Source organism: Lepisma saccharinum, chromosome 7 (genome assembly GCF_977018435.1).
Source record: "Lepisma saccharinum chromosome 7, izLepSacc3.1, whole genome shotgun sequence".
Lineage (NCBI taxonomy): Eukaryota > Metazoa > Arthropoda > Insecta > Zygentoma > Lepismatidae > Lepisma > Lepisma saccharinum.
In genome coordinates, this window is record NC_139235.1 from 66726825 (window position 1) to 66745860 (window position 19036).

General features: G+C 37.9%; 1 long non-coding RNA gene across 1 annotated transcript; it reads right to left on the reverse strand.

Annotated features, from left to right (window-relative positions):
* Window positions 1-12007: 12007 nt before the first annotated feature.
* Window positions 12008-18603, reverse strand: LOC145990250 (uncharacterized). The gene is made up of 3 exons (XR_014441954.1): window positions 18506-18603; window positions 15847-15994; window positions 12008-12396 (listed from the first exon to the last, which is right to left on the reverse strand). It is a non-coding gene; the product is annotated as an uncharacterized LOC145990250 (long non-coding RNA).
* Window positions 18604-19036: the final 433 nt, after the last annotated feature.

Consider the following 19036-nt stretch of genomic DNA (forward strand, 5'->3'; position numbering starts at 1 on the left):
TTCGTCAGGATGTCAAATCTGAAATCAGATTTCATGTAACTTCATTTGGTGAAAAGTTATTGGCAACTGAAAGTGATGTTTACCTGTTTGTTACAGGTGCTGAACCATGCCGTTAACAACTGAGGAACGCATCCAGATCTTCAAACTGTGTGGTAGGAGAAGTTCCCGTGCAGTGGCTGCCGATTTCAACCTGCGTCATCCACAACGTCACCCTGTGTCACATGTTGCAGTGGCACAGTTATTAACCAAATTCGAGGAGATGGACACGGTCTTGGACAGACCGCGTAGTGGACGACCGCGGACAGTCACGGATGAAGCAAGAGCTCGACGTCACCGCATCGAAGCACACGTCGTACAGCAATGCAATGTGCTATGAGTCACAGTTCAGTGCATTGCCCAGCACGTACAACATGTGGAGCACATTCTGTAACAGGTAAACATCACTTTCAGTTGCCAATAACTTTTCACAAAATGACGTTACATGAAATCTGATTTCAGATTTGACATCCTGACGAAATTCTAACCTATGGTCATGTATCACTTCACCCACCTATCATTTTAAATAAAAAAGTTGTATTCAAGATGGCGGGACCAAGATGGCGGCCGTCCCCGTGACATACTCCAGAAGGTGTCCCCCTAGTCCTATTATGTATCGCCCATATCAAATTCCATGAAAATACATCACTGTGGATTTTACAAGGGGTGGTAAGCGACTTCTGATACACCCTGTAGATTTTTCCCTTAATCAAACCAATAAAAACGCAACAATACTGAAAGGGTATCCCTATTGGTCAATTTAGATCGCAATATTTTGCTTTCACAACTAATTGGTAGCCAACAATTAGAGCCCAAATCTCGCAAGATCATTTTCCTTGTCATGAAACGGTTATTGTACACAGTGTACATTGCAGCATTGAAAACGTGTCGATGCCAGCGCTATGTAAACAAACAATATAATCCACGAACTCAAGGCATGTTTATTCACTGTGTAGCTCCTGTTCTCTTGTTTACAAACCATCTGACGCTTGTTTGTGAAAATTACAGTGTTGCCAGTAAACCTTTGGGTGTGGCACGTTGACAGAAGTTAAATGTGGATTTACCCTTCTAGATTTTTTTAAAAATGTAAATAGGACTAAAATGCACTAAACGATCATGAAGGGGCAAAGTGCAGTTAAGAAAACTATAATAAGAACACAATTAAACCTACAAGGGTCCCGGGTTCGAATCCCTCTCGGGCTTGGTTGTTTGTGAATGTTCATCCATCGATATCATCATTTCATCACTCATCCCCATCTTCGCAAGTTAGCCAAGAGGCACAAAACGCGTAAAATAAACTAAATCAATCAATCAATCCAGTCCAACACAATTAAACCTACAAAAGTACTGAAAAAATTTAAAAAAGCACTTCTGTGATTCCACCTGAAAGACTTTTCGTGAGCTTTCCATCATTCACGAGTAACATTCATATTGTTTCATGCACCGACATCCTTCGTAACGGTTATCGTAACTTAACTAATGTTACGTATACATATGATTTTTTTTCTGCTGACTTAGATATTCTAACTGATTCTATACAATTTGAGGTCGCTGATTCCAAATATGTAGTCAGAAAAAGTGTATCACGTCACAATTTTTCACAAATCACATTTGAAAATTTTCACAATATTATAATACTGGGCTAAACTCCAACAATTTTCCATATAGATATCTGCACATAATGAAATTATAGGACTATACATAGGTGGCGTAGCTGATAACAGGTATTAAGTTGCATTCATTCACAAGTCCCATTTCAGAAAATTATATCCGGCTACATTCCAACAGCACTTGCAAAAAGAATGCGACGTAGTCAGATGTCCATGCAGAGTATCACGTCACGGTGTTCAACAAACATACGTTTCTATTTTCTCAATAGGGAGTTCTTAATGGACAAAAAGTTTAGGCAATTCCGGCAAATTGATCAATTTCTTTCACGAGCACATACAGTCAACACCTGATGCCTGTACTTATGCTAAACTTAACATACACCACAGAATAGCAGAACATGCATACCTACTTAGGCAAGAATTTTCGTTTCTTTGATTTTCTGGAGTAGGTGGCTTCGGGAACGTCACGCTGCAAGCACCAGCAATAGTCGGCCATCATGTTTTCGTTCCATCTCCCCTGATATCGGTGCACCATGGTTTTTATGTCTTGGTGAAAGCGTTCGCCCTGTTCTTCACTTACGGCACCAAGATTGGACGGAGATACATCGATACAAGTGGTTGTGCAGGAAGTGAAGCTTGATACTCATATTTACTCGTAACTTTTGAAAAGTCACCAACAAATTTTGAACTAGAACCTCGTAGTTGTGCGCCCTGAAGTTTCCAAGAAAGTTTGTAATGACATCAGAAAAGGTACACCATGCATCTTTCTCTGTGCGGTTCATTGTTTGTAAGAATTCTTCATCTTTCATTAGCATCCTCATCTGAGGACCATCAAAAATACCTGCTTTTACTCTCTCATGCGTCAATGCAGGAAATTATGAGCAATTGTATTTAAAGCAAGCCCCATTCTTATCCAGAGCTTTTACATACTGCTTCATTATTCCCAACTTAATGTGCAGTGGAGGAAGTAACACTTTCTTAGGATCAACAAGCGGCTTGTTCTGGATGTTTTTCGCCCCGACTTCAAAGCTTTTCCTGGTAGGCCACAGTCTTCGTACCCAATGTTCGTTCCTTGCTCGACTGTCCCATAAACACAAAAAGCCTGGATATTTCGTGAAACCTGCTTGTTGACCAAGTAACATTGAAATGACCTTGAGATATCCGCACAAAGCCAACTGTCATTTGCATACTTTATCTTTCGAAGCAGTTCTTTCGTTGTTTCTTAGCTTTCCTTCAAATGTACGGAGTGGCCAACAGGAATGGATGCTAACTTATTGCCATTATGCAGCAACACACACTTCAAACTCCTCTTCGAGCTATCAATGCAAAGCCTCCATTCTTCTGCATTATACGTACATCCCATAGCTTCAATTAGTCCCTTCACATCTGTACAATAGACAAGTTCTTCGTCCCTTTGAAAATATCTTAATAGATGTCTCTCTCTGTCCCGATACATGAAGGTCGTTCCAGACGCTAACATATTTATTTCCTTTAGTCTAGAACCTAGTAATTCTGCTGACGTCTTTGGTAGATCAAGATCACAAATAAGATCGTTTAACTCTGCTTCCGTATACGATACTCAGTTCTATTTCTAATTGGATAGAATTTTAAATGAATAATCTCTTTAGTTAATATACTCTTGTGTTTCTACATTTAACAATGTTCGAATAACTGATTGAAATAATATTCATTATAATATTCCATGTGCTGCCATCTTGTGACCTCTTTACGGACTACGTTGTTTCATTGCTCTAAATATACATCCCTAATATTAGATAATTTTCTATTTTCCTCCGAAACCTAAATGTGCATAAAGATTACTTCAAACAAAGTTTTACGAACTCTGACACTATGCCACAAATCTTGAAAATTTTATTTTTTGCCATTTTCAGTCTTCTCCTACCATCTGTCATCTATCATGTGAACTACAACCATGTGGCATAGCTCCCGCTTGTTCTGCAGCAGATTTTCTGAGTTCTTGAATACTTCCTCATCAGCATTTTGAGTGAGAGAAGGAGCTATGCCACTTACTGATGGTGTCTGCAATAGGAGTGGCAGAGGTTGTGTTGCAGTAACCGGTGCAAGATTTAATATCAGCCCTGAAGTTATAAGATCTCATGGCAATATTGCCTTATATTCCTCCAGTTTTTCATGGTGTTTAAAAGAAACTAAAATCCACAGAAACAATGGACAGTGAAGATCCTCCAGAAGACATATGAAGTTGTCTTTATGTAGATCATTTGTAACCCTGTGAACATGATTTACACTCAGGCAAAAGTATTTAAGCCTTGTTCAAAGTATTTGATGTGCTAGAATGATTTCCCACATGGGTATACTACAACAATATACCATACATGTTCATAATAAATGGTATTTATATTGAAATTCATATTTTTCCTTCTGAATAATTTACCTAACAATATGTTCAGCAAAAAAAATACCCTTTGTTATACAAATTATGACTCAACGCAATGCTTTAGAAAACTCAATTTATATCCTTTTCTTGTCAAAGTGGCATAGCTCCCTCTCACACTAGACCCCTCAATTATGAATTAAATGACATTTTATATGACTGAATCAGTGTGCTGAACAAGTTCTGACAGCAGAAGACGTAGTAATGTATTACAATGTGAGTGTTGTAATCCAATCTAGAACATCTAATTATACAACAGCAGTGAAGTGTCTTGTTGTTTTTTGTTGTTGTTTTTTTTTTCAAAAATAACAAGCAGTTTGCCTACAGAGGCAATAGATTACACTACTTGGAATCTTTCAAGAAACATTCAGCTCGCTGATCCTTCATTCTGACAACCAGGTGGCATCGATTTATTGATTGGATCTGAATTATTTTTCTTGTTGCTACGTTCAAATAGAAGAACAAGAATAGGAGATGACAATGTACATCAAAAAACAGAGTTGGGATACGTCTTAGCAGGGGCCATGCCTCAACAATGTCAAGAACCGACAACAGTTACTTCATATTTTGTTCGTACTGAAGATAACCTACAACCTACAACCTACAACCTACAACCTACAACCTACAACCTACAACCTGTCTAGCTGTCTAGCTTGTGAGTTGTAGTGGATGGACGTGCTTGAATAGAGCTCCGCGCTTTCACCCCTCAGCTAGCCTGGCATTCTATTCTCCACCGCTGTACGTTGCCACATCTTCCGCCAGGTCAATAGCTTCACCGTGTGGATCTTCGGGGTTGTTATCATGTCCAAGCCTACACTATCAGTTGTTTCGACCAAAGTGGAAGAAATAGGCAAAACTATGGAAGCATTCCAGCAACGGCTTGATGAGTTGCTAGACAGCCATGGATCGGTGCAAGAAGATGCTGACCTCCGCAAGTCACTCCTGAACCTCAGAGAGGAGTTTGTGCAATTTAAGAGATCGACGAGCGACTCCATGACAGAGCTGCGGCGCGACCTAGAGAGCATGAACAAGCAGATACGCACGAACACCATTGAAATAGATGACCTAGCGCAGTACTCTAGGAGGAACTGCATTTTGCTGCATGGGGTCCCCGAAACCACCAACGAAGACGTGGACAGCATCGTGCTCCAGACTTTACAAAATAAGCTTCAGTTGCAGCACATCAAGCTCGAGCACGTTGACCGGTGCCACAGGCTTGGCCCTCCGAAAAGATCGTCTGCGGAAGTTTTGAGATCGGGAAAACGCCCCATCATAGTGAAATTTGTAAGCTACCGCTCCAGGAACGAGGTGTGGAAATCAAAGAAGATGCTAAAGAACTCGTCCCTATTAATTACAGAGTCGCTAACTCCCTACAGACAGAGGGTTTTGCGGGTGGCAAAGGATCGCGTAGGGACACGCAATGCCTGGAGCCAAGACGGGCGCATTTTCGTATCTCACGGAGGTCGTCGCTACCTTATATCTTCCCCCGAGGATCTTGACGTTCTCCCTTGAGATGGGGTGCAACGCGAACTTAGTACAAAGTGTAATGAAGAGCATATGTGACTTTCGTCGTTATGATACGCTGTGTATGAATAATTGTGTGTGTGATGTGTTCAAATCATGTGTGTTTAGTGTGAGTTTTTTGTCCGGGTTCTTGTTTATGTTATCGTTTTTTAATGTGAGTGTGTGTGTGTCATTCCCTGATGCTTTCCTCCATGCTATTCTGCTTGACAGGGTAAGTAATAATTCTAAATTTAATTTTGGTATGCTAATGTTTCTTCTCCCATCTTGTTTCTGTTCGTTAAACCTCAATTCTAAAAATGGCTAATCTGGCAACAACGCATCTCGGTGACAGTGGACGAAATTCTGAAGAGGGTCGTCGCTCTGCTAATTGCCCTGGCACTCCGCCCCCCGCGGTCAGCACAGCCGAAATTCTCGGAAATGAGCTGAAGACTTGTCCGAACTCACTGTTGGTGTCACACGTGAATGCACAGAGCATCGAAGCGCACCTCGATAGCTTCAAAGCTATTTTCTCCCCCCTGAATCTCCACTGCATTCTTGTATCGGAGACGTGGCTTAATCCCCTCACACCCTCCAGCATGATCTCCTTGAGAGGCTACAACGTCTTCCGAAACGACAGGTTGGGGAAACGAGGTGGCGGGGTGATGGCACTGATAAGGGAAGATATTACCGCGGTGGTTGTGGCTAAATCTCACGGTAACTACGCACGAATGACAGAATATCTTTTCCTGGAACTTACCATCAACAAACAGAAGCTACTGCTAGCTGTTGCGTACCGTCCACCTGGAACGTGCTTTGTAAATTGTGAGGAGGAACTGGCTAAACTCATTCCCATGTACTCGCATGCATTATTACTTGGCGATCTGAACTTTCATTTAGAAACTGACAAACCCGAAGTAAATAAATTCCGAGCTGCTATCTCTTCTTACAATCTAAATATTTTGAAGCTCGATCCTACCTTCCACACGGCTACATCGCATTCTTGGCTAGATGTCATCTTAACAGGAGACTGCTCTCGAATCACCAAACATGGACAAACGAGCGCCTGCGGTCTCTCGTTCCACGATCTTATTTACGTTGCTTACTCGCTCAATGTTCCGAAATCCAAACCAAACATAATTGAATACCGCGATTTAAAGAAAATTAACCCCGCTTCACTAAACGAAGATGCTACAAGAACCCCATGGAATTCAATAAACAGCTTCACTGATATTAACGATAAGCTTAATGAATTAAATAGTCTAATCTTACACCTTTTCGACAAACATGCTCCACTCAAGAAAAAACGCGTCACGCGGCCTGCTTCCCCCTGGATGACCGACAGCATTCTCGCACTTATGGCGGAGCGCGATTCGGCTCACCGCAGGTTTAAATCTGACAAGCGCCTCAAATCTCCAAATACTTTAAACAATTTTAATAACTACCGCGTGTTGAGAAATCGATGTAATCAGGCCGTGCGCAACGCAAAGAGAAGGCTCTCTTACGAACTATTAAATATGCAAGGCAACCCCCGAATGTTGTGGAATAACTTAAGAAATCTAGGGCTAGGAGAGAAACGTAACGTAGATCCTACTCGTGTTTCGTCCCTTGATGAATTAAATTCACATTTCTCTCTCTCTAATTCAATGAATAACGATGCTAAAAATGTTACTATTAGAGCTATAGCAAACCACAAAACAGAAATGATAGAATTCAATTTTAACCCAGTCTATGAATTCCAAGTTGCAACCGCAATCGGTCGGATCAAATCTGGTTCTGAAGGAGCCGACAACCTCCCATTGCGACTAATAAAGCTGATTTTACCTCATGTATTGCCATACATCACTGACATTTTTAATCTTTCTCTGCGCTCTGGTATTTTTCCAGATAAGTGGAAAATAGCACACGTTCTTCCTCTCGCCAAGACTGACCCCGCCACTTCCATTGACAATTTCCGACCTATCAGTATTCTTCCCGCGCTATCGAAAGCATTAGAATACATTGCTCACGACCAAATCAGCCGACATACAAATGAAGTTCTGGCTCCGTTTCAGTCGGGATTTAGACCTAATCACAGCACTAGCACCGCCATGACTCACATAACCGACGACGTCAGACAAGCTATGGACTGCAGACAGGCGACAGTTTTAGTTTTATTGGACTACACGAAAGCTTTCCAGTCACTCGACCATGATATTCTCGTTTCCAAGCTAAAATCATTTTTTAATTTCACCACCTCTGCAACCGACTGGGTCAAATCCTACTTAACTGGACGTAAACAAAGGGTGGTTTATGATGGCAAGTGCTCGGTGCTATCTGAGATTACTTGTGGCGTTCCGCAAGGAAGTGTACTCGGCCCTTTATTATTTTCTTTATACATTAACGACCTACCAAATATCTTGAAACACTGCCGTTATCACCTGTATGCCGATGACCTCCAGTTGTACTATTCTGCACCCCCAGTAATGTTAAACGATGGTATTTCCAAGGTTAATGAAGATATAGAGAAGATTGTTAACTGGTCGCTAGACAATGGCATGTATATTAACCCTAATAAAACACAAGCAATTTTGATTGCTTCCGATAAACTGAAACGTTACGTAGATCTTAACATTCTGCCTTCCATTCTTGTAGATTCGACTCACATTCCATTTAACCAAACTGTTAAAGATCTGGGAATTGTATTAGACGGAAATTTATCATGGTCACATCACACAAGTTCGGCGTGTAGAAAAGCTTTCGCATCTCTGTATTCTATAAGACGCATGGGCAAGTTCCTCCCCACCTCTATCAAGGCCAAACTATGTCAGTCCCTAGTTTTATGCCATTTAGATTATTGTGACGTAGCGTATTCCGGCTTAACAGGTGAGTCAGCTAGACGTCTGCAGAGTGTTCAAAATGCCTGCGTACGATACATTTTTAATTTAAAATATTGGGACCACCTATCACCTTATTTTCTCAAATTGGGGTGGCTACGTATGCAAGAAAGACGAACGCTGCACACTCTGATTTTACTTTACAAAGTTCTCAACCTCAAGTCACCTTCCTATCTCCTCTCTCGCTTCCAATTTCTTCACGAATTTCACGATCGCGACACCAGATCACGCAGCTCCTCAGTTCTCTCTATTCCCGTCCACAGATCAAACTTCTTCTCCAACTCTTTCTCCGTATCGGCTGTAAGACTATGGAATCAGCTGCCAGAAAGCACTAGAGCAGTAAGCTCCGTCGGTTCCTTTAGCAGACGTGTTCGCCACTCTCTTCAGAGTAGTCGTTAGATCTTCCACTGTCAAGCAGACTAAAAAGCATGTGCAAGTGAACGAACTCTTAAAATACCTTGCAGTTATTTAAATACAATTTTAAATTTTGCATTCTTTCATTCCATATTTAGTTTTTTATGTATTATATATTTTGTATTTTGTGTGTTATATTCAGGGCTTTAAGACTTGTGTGTATGAGTATAATGTGTGTGTGTGGACCTATGTGAAATGACTTAGTGTACTTTGTGTATAATATAATAATGTATAATTTTAAATGTATGGTTGAGTGGAAGAAAAGGCTTTGTACGGCCTTAACTCCGCCATTTAAAACAAGGCATTAATAAATAAATAATAAATAAATAAATAAATTAGAATTACAGAGATTTGGGGGGTTAGAAGACGTTTTCACAAATATTAAGAGCAAAGAAGAAGTGGAATGTGAAATACATTTTTAAGACACAACTATCAGAGAGTTAAACCAAATCATACATCATGTTTGTTTATTCCTTGGATTAAACCGTAAGCGCAATAATATGTGCTTGGTAAAAGAAAGAACAGCTGAATGCAGTGAATTAGAAAAATGTCCAAAATTTTAGTAAGTTCAGCAAACTAACTAACTAACTCTCTAGACTTCTTAAACCCGACGGTTTATGGCTGCAGTAACACAAGCCTTCCATATGTCCCTATCCTGGGCAAGATCAATCCAATCTTTTCCATCCTTACCGATTTCCTTTAGGTCCATCTCAACGTTATACCTCCATATTCGTCTTGACCTTCCTACAGGTATCTTACCATCAGGTTTCCCAACAAGAATCCTGCAAACTCTTCTTTCCTCTTCCATTCCTGCCACATGCCCTGCCCAGCTAGGTCTTCTTGATTTAATTATTCCAATAATATCCCGACATGAATAGTCAGGCTTGCAGGAACACTAATTCTCAGAAAATTTATACAGCTCTATATGAGCGGAATATAGTAAGGTTGATTGATTTGCTTTATTTTACTTCGCTTTTTGTGCCACTTTTGGCTAATTTGCGAAGATGGGGATGAGAGGTGGCATGATAAAATTGATGAGTAGACACTCGCAAACATCCATGCCCAGGCCAGGATTCGAACCCGGGACCCCTGGCTTCGCAGCGCAGAATGTAGTAAGAAAAAGAACAGTAAAATATAAGAAACTGAGTAACAACATGTAAAAACTGAAAAGAATTGAAGGTAGCAATTGCATCGGAGGAAAAATATGAACACGCATCACACACTGAGAGAAAAGTCTGGTTGGCTGAAACAAATCCTAGTTACAGCAACCAAATCCCTTGTTTGTTATACGCGAGCAAAACGTTGAGGTTCCCTGTACAAAATTATTTGATTGACTTAATTTTGTTCATCCAACCAAATCTCTTGTATGGAGTATCGAATCGGGTGTAGTTCTCTGAACAAAATAATTGGTACCATCAAACAAATCAATTTGTTGGCAGTAAAGGATCTTTTGTTGGAATTATTATTATTAAAAAGCATGGAATCCTGGTGGACAGGGGGGAATTTACCCCCACCAAGAATTTTGTCCTACAAAAATCCGATTGATAAATGAATTAGTTTGCTACTTTCTAATTCCTGACATAGGTGTATATAAAATACAGAATGAATTAATGTATATATAAATATATACACACATATTTAATATTGTATATTTTGTTATATATTTATATACATAATATACAGTGCTAATGTCTATGTACATACATACATTCATTTTATATTACGCACACTATACAATATATATATATATATATTGAAGTATATAAAGTATCAAATTAATTCCTTTACCATCTGAATCTTTGAAGGATTGTAGGACAGAATTGTTGGCGAGGGAAAATCCTCCCCTGTCTTCCAGGATTTCACACACTACTTTCTAATATATACTGTGATATATATAAATATAATATACATATCATAATAATTCACACGCATTCATGTTAATGGAGTTCTTCCTCCTCCCTCACCAGTCTTCAATGATTTCGCATCCTGGAGTACATCAATTTCCTGTTAATTGCAGTACAAAGGGGACATGAAAGTAGTAGACCCAATATATTTTTTTTCCCATTTTACAAAGTGGAAATGTGATCAGAGCCATGCTATAGCCTCCATTCTCCCCCAGACCACCACTCATTTTTGGCTGGATGAGTGGCAGAGCTACTTGTTGAGCTCACTTAGCTCAAACAGTGAAACTTTATTTTGAGGCAATGTCTTGTGTATGTTGCAGACACACATTGCAATCTCACTACACATTTTTGCATTACCTTTATAGAAGTATATTTCACCATATAGACAACTATGTGATGTACTCCATTTTGTCACATTGATATTATAAATAATAATAATATCTTGAAGTATTATTAAACCATTCAATAGAGGAGGGGAATTAGCTCTACTGTTGATAGCTATAGTATATTAAACTAAATCTTAATTAGGAAAATAAATTTAATTACTTACCACAGTCCTCTTATGCAAAGATAAAATGCAGGTCAACCTTTTGTCGCACAGACAGAATGCTGATGGTTATCATGTGGTTCAGAAGTTATTAAATGACAGGAAGGTGGGTGGTTTGGTTTAGTCATTTGTACCTGAACTTATACTTGTTGATATTCCATGTTTTATTTTATATATTATTGTAATATTCTGTTTATATACCACAATCAAGAATGTATGGGGTTTGGAGCAGCAGCATTGAATACCAAATCAACTGATTCTGTTCCTGAACCAGGTCCAACACTTTGATTGATTGATTGAATTGTTGTTTTAAGTCCACTTGATGCACAGATAGCTAACCAGGACTGGACCTACAGTTTAAAATGGGATCCGAACCAGTATGTGCCTCCACCGGGTATCCAACTCGGGACCCCTTGATTACAAGGCAAGGACACAACCACTGTGCCATCGGGGAGGCCCAAGATTTCGAAACACAAGGACAAAGGAATATAAAGAACACCACCAATGTTGGAAATGCTATGAATTTGCATACTATATACTATACTATATATGGTACATGTATATACTACAATAGCTCTAACCTGTGTGCACATGTTTGTAACGCGGGATGTTGATTGTGTAAGACGACACTGTATTTTTTAACATGCAGCGTAATGTTCAATGAACGTTGCAGAGAAAGAAAAGTTAATGGAAAAACATTATGAATCTTCCTTTAATGGCATGAAATTTCCAATATGGATTTTCACCCTACATTATACTACTCGAATGCACAAGTACACAAAATTATATATGAACACAGGGAGGTTTACTTTGATTTTACATGATATGGCTAGAATTGTCAAAAGTAATTTAAACTAAATGCTATACACAAGGAATTATTTCTTCCAAACATAACACATACATTAACACTGACAAATTTATTAGAAATTTATTGTACAGCTCTTATTAAAAAATGATTACATATAAAAGTTGCTTGTAGGCACAGATACATTATTGATGATAAAAACACTTCAAAATAATTGCAGTCAGAGTACCACTTGATTTAAAGAAAGCATAAATTCTTCTTGGCCCTCAGCCTTTGAATGTTTCCAGAAATCTAAAACGAAAAAAAAAAAAACATAAAATATAGTTTGCTGGTTGGTTGGTCAGTTTACAAAATTCTATGTAACAATGTTTCAAATTCTAGTAGACACTTCTAAACACTTATGACCAACTTCAACTTGCATTGCGGATTATGGAAGTTCAAAACTATTAATATTTTCCACCCAACCCCCTAAAAAAAATAGAAACTTCAGTTTCCCTCCTTGTCAGGGAGGGACCACAGTGACTCAGAGTATTCCAAGCAAGTGGTGATGTATCTTCACCACCTAGTGCAGTGGTTCTCAATCTTTGTAAGACAACAGCCTCTTTTAATAAAAGTTGAAATCCTGCCCACACAATTAACCCCTTTCTATTTTTTAAATTTATACATTCATTTGCACCCTAGATTTTTGAAATATTAATAAATAATGGCATAAATGTAAATAATAAAAGCTTGTTCTGTCTATGCTTGTTGACAAAAGTAAAATTGGAATTAAATTAATTGGTAACCACTGGACCTCTTATTACCTGGTACGATTTATGTTAGGGCCTAATACCCAGCTACAGCCAGCAATGAAGAGTACTGGCCTAGTGCACAGTGGTCTATAAAACATAAGGTGTGTTCCAAAAGTCTTAACGAAACTAACGCATTCAACGAAAATAACTGGGCTCATGAATCTGGTGAAACCAGTTATTTTACAGACTTATGGGACACTCTAGGCGGAAGCGCAGGTGCAGCGTTTTGATTTAGAGAAAGTTTCCACATGAAGTCCAGTGGAAGCAATGTCCCTATGGCAAAAATAAACTCTACTTTGGACACTGTTACTCATTTTAATCGCATTCCAAGAACAGTTAAGGTATACTCATCTTGTGCATGTGGCTTCATATCGCTATCTGTTAAAATTATAATACATTTTCCAAACTAGTGCAGTTTGAATCCATCAGCATGCACGTTTTCCGTAAGCAGCAGACGATTCTCACCAAACAAACCAGCCTCCTGGCTCGTACGTTTGGTGAATCTCGTTCTTGCACGAAATGAGACTTTTGGAACAGCATAATGAAACTTATGGGACAGCCAGTTACCATAACTCATTTAACACGTTAAGCTTGTGTAACTTTTGAAACGTGTCCAAATTGGCCTTCTCTCAGAAAAAAAAATTGTATAAGTACACTTTATGCCCAGACATGAAGATTGGGTCTGAATCCACACTGTGCCTTCCTTGGGGATTGAATCTGGAACACCTTGATTACAAGGATGCACAAGCCATTACTTGTCATCAACGAGTACAATTCCTTCACATAACTTTCATCAATATGCTGGTCTTTTTCCTAAAACAATACTCGCAATTGCAAGTAATTCTGGTATCAACAGGTCACATTAAAACAGTCTTGAAGTGAGAGGGAGATATGGGGGTATCCCCCAGCTAGCAGAAATTCTTGCAAAGCATTCCCCAGCTGACTCCCAGGCCCAACTAAACACCTCCTCCTCCCAGCCAGTTAAAATTTTGAACATCATGTGCTGCAATAATTATGAAATCTTCTTTCATTATTAAATGGAGTGTGCATATGCATTATAATGTAAAAGGTGTACAAGTAAGAGTAGTAAAGTTTTTAATTTCCAAAAACCTCTAAGCAGTTGATTATAACATTCGTTTGCAATTTTATCATATGAAACTATACATTTGGCACACTGATCTCTGTCACAGAGTGGTTGGCACGGTGGGCTAGAACCCCAGGTCTAGAGAGTTTGGAATCCTGGCCTAGCATGGGTGCTCTTTATAATGAAATTTTATTGTACATACATAAGAAGCACCAACACGTGAAAGTTTGTTTTAATTTCATTTTATGTTCAGAAGGACTCAAAGTTTTAAAATGGAATGTCAACCACAGTGCAATATGTCTCCATTGAAAATCAAACCTGTTACACCTTAATTACAAGACAAGTGTTACCATTATGTCACTGGTATGCACACACACATATGAACGTATGGCAAAAACAAATTAGTAAAAGAAGCAACGGCCAAAATCTGTCTCTTGACTGCTACACCATGTAGAATATTTTAGCTTGTTCCAAATTAAGACATTATGAATCTCTAAACTCACATCTGATACTGCAAGTAAAATAGGTTAGCCTCAACTGGCAAAAATTTAAAATTTTCATTTTTTTTCTAACTTTCCAGCTTTCTTGAGACTTTAATATTTAGAAAAGATAAAAGTGAAAGCAGAAGTAATAAACTTAACTAACAGCCAAAAGACAGAAAAAAGGTAGATATATTATTTCTATATAGCTATATCTGTGCTTTCATTCCATGTTGTGATATTAACAATACATCATTAGCAGGATTTTTTAAAACAGGTATACGTAAATATCTTATTTCATGTGAAGTTCTGCAAGATGAATGACTAGGATATTTATAATATTGCCTGTACATCTTATGAAATGCTCTTTTAAGGGCACCACAAAATCTGACCTCATGCACCAATCAACTTGAGCATATGGTTGTTTATCTTCAACTTGCAACACAGAAAAGGGTGAGGTGGTAGAAAGAGGCACTTTTACTATTCTGGGCTACACAATTGCTTCCTTGTATTTTCATTAACGCATTGTATATTTAAACAATTACCAGAGATACATTCAATTTGTGAGGTATCAGTGAATAAATGTGTTTTATAGACATAATATATTTCGCCAATATTATGATAATCGATTGATTTGGTGTTTTTAATCCACTTTATGCAGAGTAATGCTAATCGGGACTGGACCTACAGATTAGGGTGGGATCCAAACCACTATGTGCTTCCACCAGGTATTGAACTCGGGACCCCTTGCCAATATCATAACATTACGAAACTAATATATCATAAAAGTACAGTCACAATACGGTATATCCTTTGGCCAATACTGTTAATACGTATAAATAACATTGAAAATACTGCATACACCAGTACAAAATATGGAAATGAAGCTCTTGGGAAAGATATATGTGTGCATCACTCATGTGTGAGCCTACCATGTTGCATTTGCCTTGAGGCACATGGCAATAGTTTGACTTTCTCTTTAAACTGCAGGACCAGTTACAATTAGCCTATTTGTGCATAAAGTAAGTAAAAAAAACCTTAACAATGATCTGTGATATACCACTTGATACGAGGTTTGTTGATCTCAGGAGAGACTTCAAATAAACAACAATGAAAAATATAAAGTGCCTTGTAACGATTGGAAATATTCGCCGTGCATTTGAAAGAGGAAAATATACTATTTAATGCTACAGAAATCTTAACAAAACCCACACATGCACAGTTAACCTACTCATATCCAGAGAGGATTTTTACCTGGCGAGTTATAAATTCCTACTGTTAAACTTTATTCTCAAAAAATGTTTAATTTGTACAAAGTATTGATTACTTTTAATAGTTTAGAAATGTTATAATTATTTATTCATAAAGCAATTAGACAAATGCTTACCAATGTATATCTCAGTTTGTGCTGTAGCACAGGCCAATGTTTCATGTGTAATTCTGCCACTTTTGATATTTCCTTTTTCTTCATGCTCCAGCAGGTATTGTGAAAATGCTCTAATGTTCATGGTTCACTGCTATTGGCCACTAGTCATCTTTAAGATAAACAAAAAAAGGAAATATTAAACTATACTTTCCACTCTGATACATTTCTAAACTTTAATAACAATATAAATAATAGTGAAATATGTATACTATCAACCACAGGTATGAGAACAACATTAAGAGTTAAAAAAAAATGTAAAAACACAATGTTCTTATTTGAGAATTCATAAACAAATTCTAAATTGTCATTTTTCTAAATGAGAATAAAAGTAAAGAAAAAAAGGCTACGCTCAAATTTCTATTGATTCCTGCCAATATTCATTCTTCATCATTTCTCTGAATGAAAGTTTGTCGGTAGGCTAATCAAGACTGAGCCTACCAATGTGTGTCTAAAAATTATGGGAGAAGTATTCACACATGAGTAGGTTATGCAGTTAGTTTTAGTCTTCCCTCTTTCAATTACATTTAATTCACATATATCTTCATGATTTTATTATGATTTGATATATATGTTTAAACATTTCAAGTACAATTGTGAAATGGCATTCCCGTTGTGCTTGAAACATACCATTTCAGAATACATTCTAACTACCATAACTACTTAAACATATGTTTCATGATTCTGTACTCTAAAATCTTCTGATACCACCATTAAAACACTTTACCTTTGTGTGGTATGTTGGTGGAGTGGGGGCCAACAAAATAAAGGGGCACAACAAATTTTCAGAGTAACTACTTTCACCAGTATTTTATTTCATCAAGTACTTTCTATATTTCACACATTGCCAATGTTTTGTAGGTAAAATCAATGGCACTAAGCATAAATAAAATTACCGTAATAGAGTTTTTGAAGAGAGCCATTCGATCTAACTGCTTAACATACTAAGCATAGGGATTTTGCACAGATAATACATATATAAAGAGAGACACTGAACCTAACAATCAAAGCAAACAAGCACTAAATTGAATGTTCATGCAAAACAAGTAACTGTATTACATATGAACCAAAACTTAAGAAATAAATATTTCTTGAGGAAAACCAAAGGAAATACTGAGGTGGGAGAACATTTCTAATCACCTTACTATTTACTTTGCACCTGGCAACCATTTTTGTGGTAAAAACTTGGAAATAACCGAGTAGGCACAGGGAACATTATGACATACTACCCATGATGCACCATTTTTATGCGCACAAGATTAAAATACTTATTTTGTGGAATGTTGCTGAGTGAAAGAATAAAAATGCAATACAAATTTCAAAAATTTCATTTCACGCTGTTTGACCTTTTCATCACAATAATGTGTTAACCCTCTCAAGGAAATGAAATATTCTTCATGCTTTATGAGGATTGTGTTCCCTTGCTTACCGCCTGCAGAAATGTGTTAATGTGAAGAAAAGTACAAGTGTTACTTGTTACTTTAACATGAAGCAAAACAGTAAGACTGCAGAATATGGGCTGCTTAGGAGAAACGTGGTTGGACAAGAATGAATATAGAGAAATGCATTGCTCTTAGTAGCAGGAAAAAACATTTGTCAATGCTATTGGAACCCAACCTAACAGGCCTAACCTAACCTTGTAAGCATTCCTCGTCTGAAATAATGAAATAAACTCGAATTCTGCGAAACGAAGGGTCTCACTTATCGCACAAAGCATTTATATTGTAGGCTGGCTTGGTTTAATTCTCTTAGCGCAAAGAATAATTTTTCATTGTATTTATGCTAATGGAACCTAACCTAACAGGCATTCCTCATCTGACGTTGGAACACAAGGTAGGAAAACTCTTGTGCTGAGAGGAAGACCCCGAAACAAATGACAGCAACTGTGCGTAAACAACATGGACGCGAACGAATGGAGAAATGCATTGCTTTTAGTAGCAGGAAAAACATTTTTTACGCACAATAATATAATAGTAATCGGAAAAGTAACACCGGAAAATGGAAGTAGAAGGTACGTACTTTCAGGGGATATAAATTTTGTTCGTCTATTTAGAGGGAAAAAGAACTTATGCTGACCATATTTTGGGATTAGATATATCCGTTATTTGTGTTTTCCGCATGCTGGAAATAATTTTATATTACGTAAAACATCGAACTCTGTTGTTCTAAAAAAACAAAGCAATTCTCGAGGGAGTACAGTGGAACAACGAACCCCATAATGTAACAAGATGCAGTATGTGATAGAAACTAACACGGTACACGTTGCACTGCTACGCCAGTAGCTTACAATCAAAAGGTACATTGTTATACAAATTATCTTAACTGTTGGGGAAATGCCTGCTTGGCCCAGATCACCTAACCCGAGGATCGAACCCAGGTTGTCCGTATGGTAGTCAAGATGCTAGCCTATATCAACTGAGCTATTGCGCGTATGTTAACGTAAAACACGCTTGCACCACTTGTGATATATTGTATTTTATATTCAGCATGATCAGATATTACATATTTGCATAAGACAAAACCACCTCAAAATTTGCATACGCCTGTTTTTATACATTTCTATAATTTACACTTCCTACTTAACATATTTAACAACATTTAACATCAATACTGTTACACTTACCAGCAAATGTAGATATCACGGTTTCAAATCCCCACAACTTTAAAATAAAATCGAAGATCTTCGATCCCTTTCTTTCGGGATCCGCCATGTTTGTTTTTGTCACACTTGCCAGTACAAACATCAGGTTTGTTTCCGATAAGCAACAAATATGTTTCAGTGTAACAAGAGATTGTCACGGTGCACAATGCATGTTTCGGTGAAACGAAATAAGGTTAAACAAATAGTTTTGTTAAGGGAACTCAACCAAATGGTTTATGTAAACTGTTGCACTGTAGGAGTAACAAAACTTTGTTTAACCGTAAGAAATTTTCTCCAGCAAAATATATTTTGCCCCTGCAACTAATCTGTTCTTTCAGTGCACAAGATCATGTTAATCGCATTTTTCTTATTTCACGTCGGGACCCTAAACTTTCCATTATTCAGTGTTTCCTCCAGAATCCCCAGAGAAAAACTTTTTCCCGTTCCGTTGTCTCCGAGGAGGAACAATAACGAATCTTACCAGAAGGGTCATCATCTCTCTTTTCTCTTTTC